We start from the raw sequence: 17997 nt of genomic DNA on the forward strand, positions 1-17997 counted from the left end.
GGGAGGGAATTTTCAAAATTTGCACACACCCCAAGTACCAGTGCTGCTTTATTTTACTTATCTATCATATTTGTACACTATCCCAAAAGTCTGTCTCTGTACAGTTGATGACAGCATGAAACATGTTAAAACAGAAATAAAAACCTTAAAACAAATTTTAAACACAGTCTAGTTAAAAAGCTTGGGTGAAAAATGTGTTTCAGGTACATAGGAAGCTGCCATATACTGAGTCAGACCATTGATCCATCTAGGTCACTATTTTCTATGCAGACTAGCGGCGGCTTCTCCAAGGCTGCAGGCAGGAATCTCTCTCAGTCCTATCTTGGAGATGCCTGGGGGTGGGGTGGGAGACTTTGAACGTAGATGCTCTTCTCAGCGTGACTTCATCCCCTGAGGGGAATATTTTACATTGCTCACATGTAGTCCCCCATTCATAAGCAACCGGGACAAACCCTGTTTAGCTAAGGGGATAATTCATGCTTGCTACCACAAGACCAGGTACTCCCAGACTGCATACCTGTTCCTTCTGTGGAAGTGTGACCCCATCCAGAACTAGCAGATCAAAATTGTCTTCTGAGTTCTGACCCCACACAATAAGTACCTACGTCTTATCTGGATTCAGTCTCAGTTTGTTATCCCAAATCCAGCCCATTACTGCCTTCAGACAGACATTAAGGGAGGTTATGCCTTCCCCAGATAATGTTGACATGGAGAAATTGATTCGGGTGTCATCAGCATATTGATTACATCCTGCACTAAATCTCGTGATGATCTCTCTCAGTGGTTTCATGTGGATGTTAAAAAGCATTGGAGACAGTATGGAGCCCTGGGGGATGCCATATAAAAGTTCACATTTTGAAGAACTACAGTCTTCAAGTGACACCATCTGGAATCTACTCAAGAGGTAGGAGTGGAACCACTGCAAAACAGTTCCTTCCATTAGTCTGGAACCTATCTGCAGCTCCAACACATCTCACAGAGCACCAGCACTTCATTAGTTGTTGGTCAACAAGCTTCTCAAAAAATGATTTTGTATTATGTCAAGTGAACTAAAATCTGTTTTTAAACAAACATAACCCAATCTTAGTTACAGACAAGAGGACCACATTTTCAACAGACATCAAAATTGGGGCCTTTGAATCCCAGATAGATGGAAACAGGAAAGCAATCTTTTCAAATGCCATTAACATAACAAATGGTTCTAGTAAGAACATCAGCCTACTTTCCTTTCACTGTCTCTATGACAACAAGTTAGCTCTCTTGCACCTCAAATGTTCATGAGTCTGCCATCTTGGATCAGGGTGGATGACATCATTACAAACTACACCACTGAGGTGTCCCTGTGTGTCACTCACTACAACTGTACCAAATTTGGGTCAAATCAGTTAGACAGTCCTCAAATCAGTGCACTGGTGCCTCAAAAGTTCACACATCCACCATTTTGGATTGGGGTGGGTGACATCATCACATACTACGCCATTGGGGCATCCCTATGTTTCCATACAGCTGTAGCAAATTTGGTTCAAATAGGTTAGACTGTCCACAAATTAGTGCACTTGCGCCTCAAAAGTTTACATGTCCACCATCTTGAATTGGGGTGGATGACATCGTCATAATCTATGCAGTTGAGGTGTCCGTATGTGTCCCTACAGCTGTAGCAAATTTGATTCAAATAGGTTATGCAGTTCACAACTTAGCTGACTTGAGCCGCAAACGTTTATGCTTCTGCCATCTTGAATCAGAGTGGATGACATCATCACAATGGTCCACCCAAGAAGGTTATTGGATCCAGTAGGGTTCCAAGAAGCCTTGGAGGGATTTAGTGTTGGCTCTGCTGGTGATCCTGTTGATGCCCTGGTGGAGAACTGGAACAGCAAGCTCACCAGGGCAGTAAACATGATCGCACCTAAGCGTCCTCTCCGACCCACTTCAAAATTGGCCCCTTGTTATACGGAAGAACTACGGGGGCTGAAGCAGCAAGGTAGATGACTGGAGCACAAGTGGAGGAAGACTTGACTCGAATCCAACAGATTACAACATAGAGAACATTTGAAGACCTATGCTCTGGCTATACGGGCGGCAAAGAAGCAATTCTTTTTGTCCCGTATTGCATCCGCAAGTTCACATCCAGCGCAGTTGTTCAGGGTTGTGAGAGAGCTAGTGAGTGCCCCTTGTCCCTTGAATCAGAATTTGGAACCATCTATTACTCGCTATGACATGTTTAATGATTTTTTTGTGGATAAAATTCAGGGCCGATTTGGATTCAGACCCCACAATTACTGCAGTGTCTGAATCAGAGGTGTCCAGTGACTCCTCTAATGTGGTTAGGCTGGATCAGTTTCAGTTTGTGACTCGTGAGGATGTAGAGAAGCTGCTTGGAGTGATGCAGCCTACCACCTGTTCTCTTGACCCTTGCCCGACATGGCTAATACTATCTGGCAGGGAGGTTGTTGTAGAAGGCCTAGTAGAGATCATAAATGCTTCTCTGAGGGAGGGCAGGATGCCTCCTTGCCTTAAGGAGGCAATTATTAGACCACTTCTGAAGAAGCCTGCCTTATATTCCTCAGAGTTGAGCAACTATAGGCCTGTCTCCAACCTTCCATGGCTGGGCAAGGTGACTGAGAGGGTGGTGGCCTCCCAACTCCAGGCAGTCTTGGATTAAACTGATTATCTAGACTTGTTTCAGACTGACTTTCAGGTAGGCTATGGGGTGGACTCTGCCTTGGTCGGCCTGATGGATGATCTCCAATTGGGAACTGACAGAGGAAGTGTGACTCTGTTGGTCCTTTTGGACCGCTCGGCAGCTTTCGATACTATTGACCATAGTATCCTTCTGGAGCGTCTGAGGGGGTTGGGGGTGGGAGGAACTGCTTTGCAGTGGTTCCACTCTTATCTCTCTGGGAGATTCCAGATGGTGTCCCTCGGGGACTGTTCTTCAAAAACCGATGTTGTTTAACATCTACATGAAACCACCGGGAGAGATCATCAGGAGATTTGGTGCAGGGTGTTAGTATGCTGATGCCACCCAAATCTATTTCTCCATGTCAGCATCATCAGGAGAAGGCATAACCTCCCTAATTGCCTGCCTGGAGGCAGTGATGGGCTGGATGAGAAGTAACAGGCTGTGGCTGAATCCAGATAAGACGGAGGTACTTATTGTGTGGGGTCGGAACTCGGAAGATGATTTTGATCTGCCCATTCTGAATGGGGTCACACTTCCCCAGAAGAAACAGGTACACGGTCTGGGGGTGCTTCTGGACACAGAACTCTCCCTGGTGTCCCAGGTTGAGGCAGTGGCCAGAAGTGCCTTCTATCAGCTTCGACTGATACGCCAGCTGCGTCCATTTCTTAAGATAAATAACCTCAGAACAGTAGTACATTTGCTGGTCACCTCCAGACTTGACGAATGCAATGTACTCTATGTGGGGCTGCCTTTGTATGTAGTCCAGAAACTGCAGTTAGTCCAGAATGCGGCAGCCAGATTGGTCTCTGGGTCATCTCAGAGAGACCATATCACTCCCATCTTAAAAGATCTACACTGGCTGCTGATAAGTTTCTGGGCAAAGTACAAGGTTTTGGTTATAACCTATAAGACCCTAAACAGCTTGGGCCCTGGGTATTTAAGAGAACGTGTTCTTTGCTATGAACCACACCAGCCATTGAGATAATCTGGAGAGGTTCATCTGCAGTTGCCACCGGCTCGTCTGGTAGCTACTTGGGGACGGGCCTTCTCCATTGCTGCCCCGAGGCTTTGGAACACACTTCCTGCTGAAAGAGCCTCCCCACCTCCTACAACTTTTTAAAAGGCAGTCAAGACACATTTGTTCACCCAGGCTTTTAATTAGACATTGTTTTAATTGTGTTTTAATAGTTTTAACATTTTAAATTTTAATGTGTTAATATTTTTATTGGGGGGTTTTGTCTTGTAAAGCGCCCAAAGAACTCCTGTTTTGGGTGGTATAAAAATGTGATAAATAATAAATAAATAAAACTACACCACTGAGGTGTCCCTGAGCATCACTCACTACAACTGTACCTAATTTGGTTCAAATGAATTAGACAGTCCACAAGTTAGCCCACTTGTGCCTCAAATGTTCACACACAGATGACATCACTACGCCTTTGAGGTAGTTTTGTAGTTTTATCCCTATGTGTCCCTACAGCTGCAGCAAATTTGGTTCAAATCAATTAAGCGGTTCACAAGTTAGCCCACTTACGCCTTACCACTTATGCTTCCACCATCTTGGACTGGGGTGGGTGTCATCATCACAAACTATGCCATGGAGGTGTCCCTGTGTGTCACTCACTGCAACTGTATCCAGTTTGGTTCAAATTGGTTATACAGTCCACAAACTTGCCGGCTTGGGCCTCAGACGTTCACACAACCACCATCTTAGATTGAGGTGGATGACATCATCACAAACTACGCCATTGGGGTGTCCCTATGTGTCCCTACAGCTGTACCAAATTAGGTTCAAATCAGTTAAGCAGTTTACAAGTTAGCCCACTTGCACCTCAAAAGTTTATGCTGCCGGCATCTTGAATCGGGGTGCATGACATCATCACAGACACCATTGAGGTGTCCCTGTGTGTCACTCACTGCAACTGTACCTAATTTGGTTCAAATCAGTTAGACAGTCCACAAGTTAGCCCACTTGCATCTCAAACATTCATGCGTCCGCCATCTTGGATTGGGGTCGATGACATCATCACACACCATGCCATTAGGGCATCCCTATGTGTCCCTACAGCTGTAGCAAATTTGGTTCAAATCAGTTTGGCGGTTCACAAGTTAGCCCACTGATTAAAACCAGATTTGCAAGGCCTCAAAAGAGGAGTTTTTTCAAGCTTTTTAAAAATTCATCGGGGAGGGAGGAGGGCATTCCAAAGGGACTCCTACCTATTAAGGCCCTGTCTCTGGTCCTGCCAACTGGATCTGTGGTAGACAACACACAGCAGGGCCTGTGAATAAGAGTGAAGGATACTATTCGTGAAAGCAGTCCAACAATTCCCAAGCTGTGTAGGGCTTTGAAGGTCTAAACCAGCACTTTCAATCTGGCCCAGAAGCAAACTGCCACAGGATAGGTGTCACACTTGTTAGGTAGCAGCTAGCACCCATAAGCACTCTTATGACAGTATTCTGAACCAGCTGAAGCTTCTGAAGCTTCTTCAGAGGCAGCCCTTACATAGAATGTATTACAATAATCTAATCTGTATGTAACCAATGCATGGGTAACTGAGGTTAGACGTGGTTTCTTCTAGTAGGATTGTAGCTAGTGTACCAGCTGAAGCCAGTAAAAGGTACTATTGGACACCACTGCCATCTGGGGATCCAGGGAAAGAGTTAGGTGCAGCAATACTCACAAGCTACAAATGTATTTCAGGGAAGTGTGACCCCCATCCAAGATCAGATTTATTGTACCACTAGGATTACCATTTATACTGACGAAGAGTGTCTCTTTCATCTGGATTAAGTTTCTGTTTGTTTGCTCCCAGCCACATCCAACCCAGAACAACCTCCAGGCAATTTAACAATCACTGTTCAATACTGTATAACAAAGTCTGCAGTTAAAAATCACAAAAACTGCATAGAATTGCTGTTTAGCTTTGCTTATATACTTTGGAATAAGATGGCCTAAAGGAAAACACTAGTTGATGTTATTTTTCCTTTTTGAAATCATGTTTCCTTTACTGCTGTGATATGGACTGTATTTGCAAAAATAAAATCCCTGGCAGTATCACTGCATAGCAGTAGTTCTGTTACTTTTTACTGTAGAGCTGTATTCTTTCCAGACAGTTAGAAAGACTGCTGTGGCATTTAGAAGTAAGGAAATATACATTAAGTGCATAGTTTAACATGCTGGCAATCTTCATTGTGATCATTAAGTGGACATCAGAACCAAGCTCCACATCTAGCCTAGCCCTTTGACCAAGAAGCCCATCAAGACTCCTCAGACACAGAAGGCAAAGACCACTAATAAAGAGACCAGAGTAGAAGGATACAGAGCCAGAGATGTATATTTATTTATTGTTAAATTTATTTATTGTTAAATTTATATACCGCCTTTCATTAAAGAAATCCCAAGGTGGTTATGTAAAGGGGTAGATTAAAATGGGGTAAATGGAGAGGAGTGTTAGCAGATGACATCATGTATATACCTGAAGGTACTTAATAAATATTAATATTATAAGTATTGTTATTGGGCAGCATGTGGACAAAGGCTTGCATGAGCAGACTGTTTCCACTTGCATAGGGAGGCGGTGATTTTCACCAGTCTCCCCTTCCCTCTGCAGCTCTCTGTGCCCAGCGTACAACCGAGAGACTCTCGGGGACATATTTCTGATGGACACAGGGAGCTGCAGAAGAAGTGGGGACTGGGGGGAAATAACCTGTCCTCACTGTGCATGAACAGAAGTGTTCCAGTCATGCAAGTCTCAGTCTGGATACTGTCAAATGTTGTGAGAGGTATATACAGTACTCCAGCTTCAATTTCAAGGTGGGTTGGTTTTTTAATCAGTCTATCAAAATTATTTCAAATGTGGTATACTTTAATCTCAGTTGCACAAAATAAAAGTATTCCCTGATTATTTTGGCAAAATTCTGGCATTCAAACAATACATGACATTTGTCAACACCGGTACAGCAAGGAGAGATCTCTAGGAAGAATTCAAGCATTCGGCTATTCTACCAGTTATAATTGAACAAGGGTGGACAAATGTTATGTCCAGAGGCACTCTTACCCCTGGACTTCTGGGCTGAAGTCCAGGGCCTCCACACACCCTTGGGGTCCTCAAATCCATATTAGTCTGTCCTGGGTAGTGTGCTTCCATTAAAAAATTACTGTGTTAAAATTACTGTGTGGGTGGGTGGGGAGCCTCCAAAAGCCTTTAGGTCCAGACTCCAAAATTACCTAGGTGCACTTCTGGTTATGTCCCTAGGCCATAAGGGAGGAAGGGGCCGTACATTAGGAAACAGCTTGCTCTTTGCTCTCACTCTCCTGCCTCCCCACATCGCTGACACACTGCCGGCTCCTGATTGAAGGGCTCATCTCTGCTTCAAGCAAAAGGTGTCCTCTCAGGAAGAGACGGGGAAGAGTATCAGACAGCATTCCTTCCTCCTTCTGACTGTTTGGCTAGTGCCCTAGTTCTGCCCATCACTCCCTCAGCCTGACAGACAGGCTCAACAACAAGGAGAAAGGTTGCTGAGCATCAGGCAGCAAATCACAAGAGGAGGAAGAGTTTAGTGGATCTGCAGTTAGGTTTCACTCTGCACTGAAGTACGCTGAATCTGCCAGGCTGTTGTATCTGCTAGCTTTACTTAGTCCGTTTGTTGTTGAATGAAAATGCTTTGTTAAGAGTTCTGTGGACCGGGTCTCACGATCCGTGAGACCCGGTTTGGGACGGTGAGCGGGAAGAGCGGGAAGAGCGGGCTAAGCCTGCTCTCCCCACTCATGAGTGGGGAGGGAGCCCTGGGCGGCCCGATCGGCCACCCACACAATTGCTGGCTCTAAGATGGAGCCGGTGGGAGCTGGGGGGAGCAGGGGCCAATTGGACCCCGCAAGCTCCAGCATGCCCTGCGCGAGCACGGAGGGCATGCTGGCAAGACCCCTGAAGCCGGGAGGTGGCTTTTCGCCTCCCCTCTGGGAGGTCTCCTCGTGAGTAGCCGGGTTTGCGGAGCACTCGCTCCGCAAACCCGGGCTAAGGGACGGGCTAATTGAGTGGATTAGCCACTCAAGAACCACCGGGCTCGGCTGCGAGCCCGGTGGTTCTTACGATTGAAGAAAATCGGGCTAACGGAGGCTAGCCCGATTTTCTTCAATCGTGTGAATAGCCCCTGTGTCTGCCTGGAGTTTTATTTTGAGTAAATACTACACAAGATCTTATAGATACTGCCTGGCACTCCTCCCCTCCTCCTTGCCTCTTGAAGTTGAGACAGAGCTGAAAAGCTCTTCAATTAAACCAGCTTAGGGATCCTTTTTGAATCCTGACATGGTTAAAATGAACAGGGCAAAACTCTAATATACCTTTTCTCTCTTCCATTCCCCCAAACATTTCTTAGCAACTGGGTTCAGTTTACCCCTAAATTATAGGGTGAAATCTGAGACTCAGTTTCATGTGGAAATTTTTGACTGGAGTGTGTGTGTGAGAGATAGAGATTGTGTGGGGGAGGGGGCAAATAAGAAAGATAGAATCATCGTTGATGCTGTATTAATATGTGATTGTATTAGGTATGTGTCAAAACATGTTTCTGAGCCTGGGGAATGTGCATGCACAAGTGTGTATGAAATGGTCTGCTTACCTGGTGTGTGTGATAGTTGCAGAGGAGCAAGAAAAATAATGTGCCAAGAATGTTTTCTTTTAAACATATCCGTACAGTTCTTCTGCAGCAAGTCATGGCAGGAATGAGGGACAGAGAAGGGTTGGAGGAAGGACCATCTTCACTCCTTGTCCCAGGGCCCACTCCAAACTTGCTATTCTACTAGGATGGTAGTAGCAATTTTCTTTTACCCCACAGTTGAAAGTATGCTGACTCTGAATCTGGAGATTCCATTTTAGCTACACTGGCTAATATAGCTACTAATAGGACAGCCCTACATGAGTTTGTCTAATGCTTTTTAAAGCAATCTAAACTAATAGCCATCACCACATCTTGCAGCAATGCATTCTACAACCTAAATTAGAGACTGTGTAAAGAAGTCTGTTCTTAACCTACTTCAGACAGACTGGGCAGCCATCTGTCAGGGAAGTTGCAGAAGTTGGTTGTACTGGGTTGGATTAGGAGACCTGAAAGGCCCCTAAAATTCTATTATTCTACTTCAAACCAGTGTTATTGAGTAAAAGCTGCTCCCTTCCGCCAAGTTCTAGTATTATGAGCAAGATATAAAGAGTAATCAGACATAGGAACATCGGAAGCTGCCTTATACCAAGTCAGAACATTGGTCCATCTAGCTCAGTATTGTCTACACAGACTGACAGCAGCTTCTCCGAGGTTGCAGGCAGGTGTTTCTCTATCTTGGAGATGCCAGGGAGAGAACTTGGAACCTTCTGCATGCAAGCAAGCAGATGCTCTTCCCAGAGCTGCCCCATCCCCTGAGGGGAATATCTTACAGTGCTCACATGTAGTCTCCCATTCAAATGCAACCAGGGCAGACCCTGCTTAGCAAAGGGGACAATTCATGCTTGCTACCACAAGACCAGCTCTCCTCCCATAATTCATAACACTTTGTCATAGGAAGTGCCATATACTGAGTCAGACCATTGGTCCATCTAGCTCAGTATTGTCTACACAGACTTGCAGCAGCTTCTCCAAGGTTGCAGGTAAGAATCTCTCTCAGCCCTATCATGGAGATGCCAGAGAGGGAATTTGGAACCTAGATGCTCTTCCCAGAGCGGCCCCATAACCTAAGGGGAATATCTTACAGTGCTTACATGCAGTCTCCCATTCAAATGCAACCAAGGCAGACTCTGCTTAACTAAGGGGGCAAGTCATGTTTGCTTCCACAAGACTAGCTCTCCTCCCCTTACTATATTTCCCCTTACTAGTATTTTCCCCTAAACTACAAAAGCCTAAACCCTGCAGCTTTTCTTTAATCAATTTTCTGTACATTTTATCATTTATATGATTCCTTTTAAGATGAGGTAACTAGAACTATGCACAATATTCTAAATGTGGCCTCACCATAGATTTATGTAATAGCTTTAATTATACTTGCTGTTTTATTATCAATCTCTCCTAATATTGTCTAACACCAACTTTGCCACTTCTTTTCCTCCCACTGCCTTAGCACATTAACCAGATGCTGTCATTGAGCTTTCCACTGTGATTTCTTTCCTGGATAGTTACATCCAGACCTCACTGATGTATTTGTGGAGTTAGAATTTCTTGTCCCAATGTGCATCATTTTGCACTTTTGCAGAAAGACAAAATGCATCATTGGCTTTGACCAGCCTTCAGCAGCTTGCAATGAGCCCATTAATTTTACTTGCCTTGAAGGCAGCTCCAAAGAGCAGGAACCACCACAGAGAACCACTGAGATCTACACCTTTCACCATCAGTGAACAAAAGAAATCTTATATAGGTCTTTTCAATTGACCTCAAAGCAAATTTCTAAAAAGAACTGTAATGTTTTCTGCAGCTATGAGGAGCCTAGCCACTACATTTTGGACCAACTTAAGTTTCTATACACTTTTCAAAGGAAGCTGCATACACAGTCCTGACATTACCACAACATGTATTGCAATGACCAGATCCTTATCTCAAAGGAAGAATGCAGCTGGTATTCCAAGCATAGCTGAAAAATATATATTCTTGCTCATATGACTACCTGTACATCAAGAAACAAAATCAAGTCCTGAAGTGCCCCTAAGCTGAAAACCTGCTCCAACAGGAGGCATGTGACCTATGTAGGACAGGCTGTCCTACTCCGAGGTCATTCACATGACCCTTTCTGGGGCGGGGAGGGTGAACCTACTTCCCCCCTGAACAATCATCGATCTGCTGTGCAGTGCGCAGCATACGTGCCCACGTGATCCATGCTGCTCTAAGCAGCACAGATCTCTCTGGATGCTGGGAAAATGAAGCCCAGCCTCTAGATATCCATTAATGCATCACACGAGGAGTGCAGTGCATTGAGGGATTTCCCCTCAAGCCGGGGGGCTATATACACCAAGCTCTGTGTCTGCCCAGGTTACCTGCAGCCCAAGCAGACACATAACCCCAGGCCTGTAAAAGACCGAGTAAAACACTTGGGCTACCCAGGGAGGCAACACTGGGATCAGCCCCAATCCCAGTGCTTCACATGAGCAGCCCTACCCTGGTAGGGCTGCTCATGTGAACAGCCTCAGTTTCTTTTCTGAACTGAGTTTGAGTTTATTCATCCTCATTAAACCCATCTGGACTTTCAGGGCCCGGGCACCCACTCAAGGTCCTCGCTTGGACAAGAGGAAAGTTAGACAGAGATTTATGACACCTGACTCAAAAACCTTGCACAACCTCTCGCAGAAGTTGCAGGTAGATATTAGAACAAACCTTGTGGATTGAAACAAACTTTGTGGCCCTCTGCAGGGCAGCTCTCATGGGCTAGAAACGATTCCCCTGAGTAGGGGTATGCACGGACTAGTTCGCAATCAAGCCAGTCCGCCATGAACCAGGCTGGTTCAAGTGGTTTAATTGCAAACTTCTTTGAGCCAGCTCAAGCCAGTTTGTTGGTTTGACTGGCCCCACCATTCAGTTCAACCAAATCAGTTCAGGAAGTGGCAGTTCAGTCCAAATTTGGATGGAACCACCACTGAGAGTCCATGCACACCCATAAACCTGAGAATCTTTTTATGCATCTTTCATGACAAGTAGGAATGGAACCACAGCAACATGATACCTCCAATCCCCAATCCTATTAAGCAGCTAGGAGGACACCATCAGCAACAGTACCAAAAGCTGCCAAGAGACCCAAAAGAATCAACACAGTCATGCTCTCCCAGTCTATTCCCTGCTGAACATCATCCACCAGTACAACCCAAGTAGTTTTCAGTCCAACACCAGGCTTCAAATATACTACCAGAAAACAAGGATTTAAGTACACCTCCAGCATCTTCTACAATAAAGACAATGCAAATAATTTATTTAACTTCTCTTCAGTTCCCCTGTCTTCTTTCCCTATTCTGAAACACCTTTGTCATTTAACATCTCTGTGGCTTCTCAGGGTGGCTTCCTGCTTCTGACATATTTAAAGAAGTTGTTCTAGTAAGAACTAATCAGCCAACTTTCCTTTCACTGTCTCTACATCTGGACTAAATCTGGTGCAAATAGAGGTCCACATTAGATCTCTTGCACCCCAGCACAAGGATTGACACACACACAGACACACACACACACACAGAGAATGCTGGGTTATCTCATAAGCCTACTGGATAGTAGGCTAATAATTGTATTGCTTTATCTTGAATATATATTTAACAATTTGGACTGCATATTCCTTTTTTGCTTGCCTTCTTGAATTGCCTGCATTTTCTTCTTTTAGACATGATTTCCACTTCACTAGTCACAAAGAGACATATGAATTGTTTACATTTACCTCCCATGTATCATATTAATACACAAATTGCAAAGTAATTTATTATGGTTATTCAGAGAAATGTTATTTGCATTACTCATGAATGCTTGCATATAGAAAGAAAGTATTATTTTCTTCTGCCATGTAGGTTTCAGATCACTAGAGGTGGATAGCATTCACCTGAGTGTCTGTCTAGAACTCAAATGTGAATATTGATCTTCTAACTTAAATGTATAATTTATCACTAAAACAAGACTCCTTAGCAGAAAACTGGGAAGCAACATCACTGTTTATAAAGAATTTTTTGGGGGCGGAGGGGATCCATGAAATGAATATAATCATAATAATCATATATCACATTGCAGTATTCAAAGCCCTCCATGTACATTATCTCAGAAATCCTTACAAAAGTCATGGAGGTAGAATTAATTAACAGAGCACATGTTGCTATATGAAGCAGCTAGCACATTTTTGCCAGCTTCAGTGCCTTCACTTTTCTTCAGTTTAACCTGAAGTTGTGGGAAAGGAAATATGGCAGCACCTGGGTCCTCCTCACAAAGCCCGCAGAAGGCAATCAAACATGACTGATGTTCAGGAATTCCTCCTCCTCAAAGTTTTACATGACATTTTCCAAGGAAACTCTGCTCCCAGCTTTCTGCTAGTATTTTGTTCCCAAGGAGTAGTTCAGCCCATGAAGCAAGGTGAGGCAATGGCCTACAGCAGCACTTGTGCCATCCTGCCTCACCCTCACCCCCCACAGGCATCGCCACACCTGCCTGCCTGCCTACTGCTGCAGCTCCCCAACTCCTCATAACCACCATCGTCCCTTTCTGCTTTTCCCTACCTTACATCCTAACCCAGCCCCCGACGCCAATGCCAGTGTAAAGGCATCACCTGCACTGCCGTTCCCCATCTCCCAGAGCTATCCTTCTGGGCATGCTGGAGTTTTAAACTGCAGTTCAGCAGTAGAAACAGTGGCGAGAGAGGCAACAACAGATCTCCTAGCACAGAGCAATGGCCTCTGATCATTGCTGCTGCTTCACTACATAAGAACAGCCCTGCTGAATCAGGCCCAAGGCCTATCTAGCCCAGCATCCTGTTTCACTCAGTGGCCCACAAATGTCCTCTCTCTTGCTGTTGCTGCCATGCAACTGGTATTTAGAGACATCGTGTCTCTGAGGCTGGAAGTGGCCAATAGCCACCAGACTAGTAGCCATTGATAGACCTGTCCTCCATGAATTTGTTTAAGCCCCTTTTAAAGCCATCCAAGCTAGTGGCCATCACCACATCCTGTGGCAGAGAATTCCATAGAATAATTTTGTTCTGTTTGAAAAAGTACTTCCTCTTGTTGGTCCTAAATTTCCTAGCCTTCAGTTTCATAGGATGACCCCTGGTTCTAGCGCTGAGAGAGAGTGGGGGGGTTGTACTTACCCCTCCTGCCGCTTTTCCCCCTCCAGTGCTCCATTTTCAAGTAAAATCTTCGGGGCAGCAGCGGTCAGCCCTGCCACCCCTGCCCCCTTGTCTCTAAAAGCGGAAGTAACTTCCAAGCATGCGCCTGCCGACGTGCGTGGCAGCGGTGAGCGCATGCGCGGAAGTTTCTTCTGCTGTTAGCAGACAACAAGGGGGCAGAGGCGTCAGGGAGGACAGCTGCCGCCCCGAAGTTTTTACTTGAAAATGGAACGCCAGAGAGGGGGGATAGCGGCAGGAGGGGTAAGTACAACCCCCCCCCCAATGCCCTTAAAGCAACACACACACCCGGCGACAGTCCGTCGGACCACCAGACCAAGCGAACCGGTTTGCTTGCCTCCAACATGGCCTGAGAACCGGTTCGTGTACATCCCTATCTCCCTGTAGCTGCCTCTTTTCCAAACTAAAAAGCCCCAGATTCTGTAGCCTTGCCTCATAAGGAAGATCTCTTGCCATGCCCCTGATCATCTTTGTGGCCCTCTTCTGCACCTTTTCCAGTTCTACAATGTCCTTCTTAAGATACAGTGACTAGAACTATATGCAGTACTCCAAATGTGGCTGCACCATAGATTTGTATAAGGGCATTATAATAGTAGCATTTTTATTTTCAAACCCCTTCCTAATGATCCCTGACATGGAATTTGCCTTTTTAACAGCTGCCACACACTGAGTCAACACTTTCAATGAGCTGTCCACCACACCCCCAAAATCTCTCTCCTAGACAGTCACCAACAGCTCAGACTCCATCAGTATTTATGTGAAGTTGGGGGGTTTTGCCCCAATATGCATCACTTTACACTTGCTAACATTGAACCACATCTGCCATTTTGTTGCCCACTCAGCCAATTGGAGAGATCCTTTTAGAGCTCCTCACAATCTGTTGTGGATTTCACTACCCTAAATAGTTTAATGTCATCTGAAAATTTGGCCACCTCACTGCTTACCCCAACGTCTAGATGTTTTATGAACAAACAACACCAGTCCCAGTACAGATCCCTAGGGGACCCCACTCCTTACTTTCCTCCATTGTGTAAACTGTCCATTTATTCCTACCCTATGTTTCCTGTCCTTCAACAAGTTAGCAGTCCACACATTAACCTGTCCCCTTATCCCATGACTGCTAAGTTTACTCAAGAGCCTTTGGTGGGGAACTTTGTCAAAGCTTTTTGGAAGTCGAAGTATACTTTGTCAACCAAAGTATACTTTATCCACATGCATATTGACTAGGGGTGTGCACAAAACCAGATTTCCCGGTTTGGTTCAAATTTGAACTGGATTCAAACCTTACCAGACTGATTTAGTTTTAGCCCTTCCATGCCCCCCCCCCAGTTTGGTTCATATTCAAACTGGTTCAGAATTAGCTGATGGGACTCAGGGGAGTGAATAGAAATCACACCGCCAGTGGTGGCAGTGGCTCCCCCAATCCCTGCCAGCCTCCCCCTGAGTCTCCTGGACCAGCGCTGGCCCAGTTTGGGCCCAGTTCAGGCCTACTCCGGCCCATTTTGGGCCTCTGCACAGGCGTGGAGGCCATTTTTGGGACCTCCGCACTTGCACACAGGCCATTTGCATGACCATGCAAAATTACAACTCTGTCTCTCTTTGATACCTGTCTGATTTGCTTCTCCAACTCCAGGTCACTCTCAGCGTTTTCATCCAGAGGCCAATACCACATCCGTAGTAATACATTTCCTTTCAGTCCTCATATTTTGATCCATAATTATTCTGTGGAGGACTCTGGTCCTCCTAAGTTTTCTCGCTTGTTGGATTCTATCCCTTCTTTAATATACAATGCTACTTCATCCCCAATCCACTCCTCCCTGTCCTTTCTGTAGAGTTTGTGTGCAGAAATAACAGTGTCCCACTATTTCTCATCTTTCCACCAAGTTTCCACCATTAGCAACCGAGCACTCCAGCTGGCCCATCTTGGCTCAAAGGCTTCGAGCCTATACACCAAGTCTCTTACCTGGCATTGCTGTGTGCTATCTCCTTTACTGTCATTTCACCAGCTGTCATGTGCTTCTGTCTGCTCCATTCCTGGTTACTCGGTCCCCTTCTTGTTTATCTGAAAGGTTTGCACCCTCACACCATAGGGGATTCTGCTTGCAGATCCACCCAGATACTACCCAGCTCCTGTCACAACCTCCCAGGCACCATTTTCAAAGGTGCACTATGGCCTTTATTTTAAGCACCAGCAGTCTGGTTTAACCTTGATTCATGTGGAGTCCATCCCTTTTGTACAGGCTTTGCTTGCCCCAAAATGTCTCCCAGTGATTAACAAATCTAAACCCCTCCTCCTGGCACCACCACCTCATCCACACATTGAGACCCCTCAGCTCCGCTTGTCTTGCATGGAACAGGTAGCACTTCACAGAACACTACCATGGGAGTCTTCACAGAACACTACCATGGGACTTCAGTATGCTACCTAGCAGCCTAAATTTGGCTTCCAGGATCTCCCGACTGCATTTCCCAGTATCATCAGTACCGATATGCACCAGGATAGTTGACTCCTCCCCAGCACTGCCTGACAGCCTATCTAGACACTGTGTGGCATCACTGGATTGCTTTCTCTCATGCTCTCTTCCCCTGGCACCTTTCACCAACAGACTTGTGCACTGTGCTTTGCTCCTGAAATGGAGAAGATAATATGAACAAGCATCTGCTGCTGAACTACAGCCAGGAGCTGTAGAAGGGCAGTGCAGGTGAGGGAGGTGGTGCTGGTCCTGCCCCCTGACACTGGCATTTGCCTCAGGGGTGTGGCCATAACCAGGGGTGGGGCCAGAACCAGGGGTGGAGCCAGCAGCTTCTTGGCATTGCCTTGAGTAGTGGGAGACCTCAAGACAGTGTTGTCTTTCTCCATGCCTTTAGATATTTGTATTGAGCAAAAAGCTTGCCATAGGGAGCCGGAATGTTCTCAGTTAGGGCCAGGCTGGGACTTTTGACAGCCATACTCGTATCCGTAGTCTTGGAAATACATACTTCCAGTATGTACCCACTGCTCTGTCATCCAGGTTCCCTGGGGTCAGTTGCTGGTGCCTGAAGTACAGCAGGCAGAAGGTCTGTTGACCAAGCAATGCAAACCCAAAGGTTTTATATTGTCTGCCAGTCATAGGAACCAACGTTGAACACTTCTATTCCCATCTGTGTCTTCTTCTATTCCTCAGAAGTGTAATTTGAGGCTTATATCCACACACCGTCCCAAATAAGCTCATTAGTCTGGGATCCAGATGAATACCATGAGACTCCTTGTTCAAACCTCAGAGTTCCTGGTATTCCTCAGATTAGAAACATCTACACTGCTGTAGCCAAATAAGGGTCATAAGATTTTGATTCTACTCTAATGTTATCACTGGTCATGCCACTTCTGGTTTTAGAAGGTGCGCACCTCTAATTTATTACAAATAAAACTTAACATTTTCACTCTGCACCCTGAGTTGATACTGTCCTGGGAAAGCTGTATCATGGGATTCTGCTGCATATCACTATACACTGATTCAGCCACACATCTGAGCAGGTTGCTGAACACAACACAGCCAGTTATAAGAATAGCATTTCCCCCCCCCCAAATCTTCATATGCTCCCCAAAAGCTACAGGGTCTGGTTCTTTTGTCTGAACACTTTTCTGTAAAAAAAATATACCCTAAGACGGGTTTGAATGTTTTCTTTTATGCTATTTAGAACTGTGTAATGTACAGTTCACATCCAGTCCTAGAGAAATGAAATATTTTCAATTCAGTCCTTTTGCTAGGTCACTCAGCACTCTCCTCCAGTCATTTCCAAGTATTGCTAATGCAAAGTGACTCTGCAACCAGCTGCAGTCAGAGTTGCCTGTGGATTTGTCAATCTGCCCTCTGTGTCTTATTGGAGAGGCGAGCAAAGGTGTCAATTTCAGTGCCACTTTGTCCTCTCAAAGTGATAGCGACCAAGCTGAAGTCAGCACAGCCAGAGCAGAGAAAATGCATCTGCAGGTAATTAGTAACAATCAGGGGCTGCTCAGGAAATGCTGACTACAGCAGTAATGAGCTGGGCACATGTCATTGGCTTGCAAATGGAGAGCACGCTTATGAACCGTGGCAGCAGGCAGTAAGAGCAAGGATTTTTTTTTTAACTTAATATTTAATGTGGCATAAAAACGATGGAGAGAAATCAACTAGTTCTCTAATCAGATGTTCAGCCAGTGGTCCATAACCACAAGCAAGTTGGTGGATGAAGCAGTATAGAAAAGTGTCATCAAAATTTCCTTTTACCATAATTTAGGCCTATTTTTATGGACATGCTGATGTGAATGCCAATGTCTAAACAGTACTTTTTCATTCAAATGATATTACTACAGATCAGATCTGCAAATCTTCTAGGAAATGCAAACCCCAGACTGACACCACAGCTGCACGGAGGATCTTTTACATTATTATTTCTCAATGCTGCTTTCCTACTACAGCCAAGGGCTTGAAAACAAGAACAATGAAACACTGTGGCCATA

The 17997-nt window shown here is 45.3% G+C and overlaps 1 protein-coding gene across 8 annotated transcripts in view; it reads right to left on the reverse strand.

Moving 5' to 3' along the window:
* The window catches only part of PAX5 (paired box 5), a 316792-nt gene that overhangs the window by 125047 nt on the left and 173748 nt on the right, over nt 1-17997 (reverse strand). Inside the window, exon 10 of one of the 8 annotated variants that reach the window (XR_008316358.1) lies at nt 4901-4962. The exons of the other annotated variants lie outside the window; for them this stretch is intronic. The gene's annotated coding sequence lies outside the window, so the exon portion shown is untranslated. The remainder of the gene's footprint in view (nt 1-4900; nt 4963-17997) is intronic. 8 annotated transcript variants of the gene reach the window in all.

Source organism: Hemicordylus capensis, chromosome 2 (genome assembly GCF_027244095.1).
Source record: "Hemicordylus capensis ecotype Gifberg chromosome 2, rHemCap1.1.pri, whole genome shotgun sequence".
NCBI lineage: Eukaryota > Metazoa > Chordata > Lepidosauria > Squamata > Cordylidae > Hemicordylus > Hemicordylus capensis.